Genomic DNA, 4,983 nt, shown 5'->3' with positions numbered 1-4,983 from the left:
ATGGAGAATAGCGATTCTGGCGTGAACGTAGCAGTGCAGCAGGAAGTAGCTGTTGACCATGTGTTAACGAGCGAGAAAGACAAACACTCGGAAGGGGTTGAATTGTTCACTGGACCGCTCCTGGGTGATCCTTTATGCGGTGGGCTTTGTCCACGAACGCGGGCCTTCCCCGACGACGCGGGCGAGCCGAGATTAGGACAGGTATGCAGTGAAAGTGCAGCTACTCTTAGCGAGGCTACGGTTTCACAGGCGAACGAGGTGAGCGCATCGAAAGTTGCAAATGACGATATGATGCTACAGTTGTTACAGAGTTTGGTGAGAGATAATAAGGAGAGAGATAGGAAGAATGAGGAGAGAGATAGGAAGAATGAGGAAAGAGATAGGGAGAATAAGGAAAGATTTGAAGCAACTAACGAAAGATTAGAAGCGATGAATAGGGAGACTAAGAAAGGATTGGAAGCAAATAACGAAAGATTAGAAGCAATCAATAGAGATAATAAGGAGAGAGATAGGGAGAATAAGGAACGATTTGAAGCAACTAAGAAAAAATTGGAAGCAAATACGGAAAAATTGGAGACAATGGATAAGGGAAATAAAGAGGCAATGAAGAAGCTACACACAGTTATCGATGAGCGTCTGCCCGCAGTTAATAATCGGATAGATGAGGGGGAGAAGAATCTGGGTGCGGTAAAGCAAGTATGTGATGCTGTGAAAGAAAAAACCAATAATTTGGAGGTACGAGTAAGTGCAATAGAGAGCGATATTACGGAACGTGGGGACGTGTGGCCGGATGAGCGAATCAAAGAGATAGTGGAGGACTTACTTGCAGATAAACAAGGGGCATTAGACAGCGTGGAAGCTCAAGTCACACGGCAGGAAATGGCGCTAAATAAACACAGGGATGAAGTTGCGGAGGTAGTGGTCAGAATGAATACGATAAGCGCAGATGTAGAAAAGATCAGTATAAGAGGCGAAACGGGCTCTGACAGTACGCAGCGAGAGGTTTATGCCGACCAGGAGGAGATACAATCACTATTACAGTTTAAAGAGGCGCAATTAGAAACAAATAGGAAACATAGGGAAGAACTAGCACAGTTGCAATTAGCGTGCAGAAGCGAAGGTAAAACACCACCAGGTAGACTGCGGAGGGAGAGTGAGATAAATTCAAGAGACGAAAATAGGCAGAAAGAGGAAGACGAACTCAGAGAGCTAGAAGAACGATTGTGTCGGATAAAACAGGTGGCAAACCCAACTGGGTATAGTCCAAGGTCGGAAAACATAAGTGCGGAAGAAGAATGTAGGAGGCACTTCGTGTCGGTACAAACGTACACTTGTTTTCCGGATCCTGATAATTACCAACATCCATGCCTGTGGCTGTCTCAATTTCAAGATTCATTACCTTCATCGTAGGGACCGCTCCTCAAAATGAAGTTTGTGTGTAACCATTTGAGGGACGAGGCTAGAGCGAAAATGCAGGAAGTTATTAAAGACTGTAGTAGCTACAAGATGTTTTGTGACAAATTTTTAAATGAATTCTGGTCGAAAAGTAAGCAGGACCAGGTTAAGCAAAGCATATTGATGATGCCAAATTGTAACGAAGGTGGTATAAGAGATCCAGTGTCGTGCTATCAGGAAATGCTGAGACGAAACAGGTATTTGGATGTGCCATACGAAACTGGGGAGCTCATTAGGATCTGTATAACGAAGTTGCCAGTGAGATTGCGCAGAGATATAGTGATAGCAGGCAGAGGCTTGAACGATTCTGCGTCATTTCAGCACTTCTTACAGGAACTGGGTAATGAGAGCAACATTGTGAACGGCGACATGACTCATAGGTCAGACAGAGTTGAAGATAGGAACACTACAAACTATCAGAATGACAGGAGAGCATGGAATCAGAGGAATGACGGAAATGGAAGATGGCGAGGAAATAGGGGGCAGAATTCATGGGGATATCGACCGGCAAACCGGGAAAATAGAAGATGGGACAGAGATGGAAGAAGAAGGGAAAATGAAAATGATGGGCGAAGAGAGGATAGGCAGTTATTGGGTTCACGACAGGACAATCATTGTCACAATGACGGAGGGACAAGAAGGTGACTACTTGATAGACGGGTACAAACCAGGACTATTAATGATGTAAATATTAGGTATATCGATTACGGAAAACTAAGGGAGAATCTGTTAGAGGAGATAGGAGATGTAAGGAGTGAAGTCCACCCAATAATTAGCGTAGAAATAAATAATATAATCGTACCTTGTGTCATCGACACAGGCAGTGTAATGAGTGTTTTGAGGGAAGATGTGTTCAAGTGTTGTAGTCTTACAAAACCATGGCCAACGTTGCCATTGCAAAGGACAACAGTGAGAGGGGCAATTACAGGAAAGGGAATTGAGGTGAAGTTACAAGCGCAGGTAGACTTCGTGTGCCAGGCGAAGAGGTTTAGTACAGTGTTCATGATTGTGTCATCTCTAACTGTTGAAGGGATATTAGGCGTTAATTTTTTGAACCAATATAAAGCAGTCGTTAACATGAGAAATGGTTCGATGGAGTTGAAACGAGATTCGGAGGAAATTACATTAAGATTCGACGATTGCTTACATGGTAAAGATAACGCACACTTAGCATTATGTCTGGCGGTAAAGTCCGGTAAACAGGCACAGAATACGGGGTTCGAACAAGAGAAGAAGGAAATTCATAAATGTTTGGAGGAGGAGATCAGGGAGAAAATCTGGCATTTACGAGGGACCACGGTCTACGGGGAATTGCAGAAAATTTTATACGAGAATAGAAAGGTATTTAAACATGCTGCGGGTACAATAAGAAATTTTGTGTATAGATTCAAGGTCAAGCCACATAAACAGTTTAGGGCCCAAGTGTACCCGATACCTGTTGTGTACAAAGAAAGAGTGGAAGCTGAGATCGAAAGCATGCTACAACAAGGGATTATCGAACCAGCATCCAGTCCGTACAACAGTCCTTTAGTTTGTGTTGAAAAAAAGGATGGGTCAATTAGATTAGTTTTGGACGCAAGAAGGATTAATAAGATAATAGAGCCAGAGACAGATCGGCCGCTGACACTTGACGAATTGCTACAAAAGTTCCACGGGATCAGAGTTCTCAGCTCAGTTGATTTGAGAATGAGTTTCTGGCAGGTGGAGTTAGACAGGGGGTGTAGAAAATACACTGCTTTCTTGTGCTACGGGAAATCGTATCAGTTCCGGAAACTACCATTTGGGTTAAATGTATCATCCGCGGCATTTATCAGAGCGCTAAATACTGTCATTCCTAATGAAATAAAAGACAAGGTAACACAGTACGTGGATGATGTCCTGATAGCCGAAAGAAACTGGGAAGACCACAATAGAACGTTAGGCATATTGCTCGGTGCACTGGAGAGACATGGGGTGACCGTGAATTTGGGAAAGTCAGAATTTGGACGAAAAGAAATCGAGTTTCTAGGTCACATTGTGACACCAGAGGGAATAAGACCAAATCCAGACAAACTCGAAGCAATCAGAGATTTTCCGGTGCCAAGAACAAAACGTCAGCTACGGGGTTATTTAGGATTAATCAATTTTTACAGGAGGTTCATTAAGATTGGGGGTGCAGCGACACCCAGACTATGTCAGCTGACTGGAAAGAAAACGGTATGGAATTGGGACCCTGTCGCGCAGGAAGAGTATGAGGCGTAAAGAAGGCACTGCTATCGGCACCTCTTCTCGGGCATCCAGACCTAGGGAAAGAGTTTTGTATGGCCACGGACAGTTCCCGTAGTGGACTTGGGGTAACATTGTTCCAAGAGCAAGAGCAAGGAGGAGAAGTAATACAACAACCTATTGCATTTGCGAGCCGAGTGCTTAGCAAAGCTGAGAGAAATTACACGGTAACTGAGCTTGAAGCTTTGGCAATAGTATGGGGTTTTAGTAAGTTTAGATACTATTTGTATGGAAGACATACTAAAATCTATACTGACCACAAGTCACTACAGTTTCTGATGTCGGCCAAACTTAATCATAGGCGACTCGCTAGGTGGGCACTCTATTTACAGGAGTTTCAGTTTTCGGTCATGTATATTCCTGGGCCACAGAATATAGTGGCAGATGCGTTGTCAAGGAACCCAGTAGGTCATGGTCAATGCTTTGATGAGGAGGTAAACGAGAACAGATATGATATATTGTATATGCAGGGCGTGCCGTTCGAGAAATACATAGGGGCGGTACTCACAAATATCGCGAAAGAGCAGGATAAAGACGCGTCATGGAGAATGGTGAAGGACAGAGTTAGAGCGAACTTAGATGCCAATATAGCACGTTTTTATACAATTCAGAATGGGGTCCTTTTCTACCGTAGAAATCCGAACACACAAGACTGGGTGTTGTGTATACCAAATGAAATAGACAACAAGTTGATCTGGTACACGCACCTAAGTTACGGGCATTACGGAGCAAGGAAATGCTGTAAGAAGTTAAGGGAATCAGTTTATTTCATTAGTATGGAGAGGAGGATCAAGAACGTGCTTGGTAGTTGCAAATTGTGCCAGAAGGCAAAATCGTTAACTATCTCGTGCAAAGCACCGCTTTTTCCGATAGTGCCAGGTAGACTGAGGGAATTCGGAGCAACAGATTTGTTTGGCCCGCTACCTAGGTCAGTGCAGGGATATAGATATGTTTTAGTAGCAGTGGAATTGGTGTCAAAGTATGTGACTTTTACCGCATTGAAACGTGCGACGGGAAGGACAGTAGCAGCAGCGATCGTTAAAAACTTTTTGCGAGAAGTAGGGACTGTAGAAAAGTTCATCGCTGACAATGGACCGCAATATAGGTCCAGACAATGGCTAACCACACTGAAGAGAAGAAGGATAAAACCGGTGTTCATATCCCGATACCATGCTGCAAGTAACCCCAGTGAAAGAGTAGTAAAAGAACTGGGAAAATTGTGTAAGATCTATTGCCATAGGCAACATAGAAGTTGGAGTATTT

Source organism: Schistocerca nitens, chromosome 1 (genome assembly GCF_023898315.1).
Source record: "Schistocerca nitens isolate TAMUIC-IGC-003100 chromosome 1, iqSchNite1.1, whole genome shotgun sequence".
Taxonomy (NCBI): Eukaryota; Metazoa; Arthropoda; class Insecta; order Orthoptera; family Acrididae; genus Schistocerca; species Schistocerca nitens.
The sequence above is the reverse complement of the archived record's forward strand: the minus strand, read 5'-3'. Positions refer to the sequence as shown.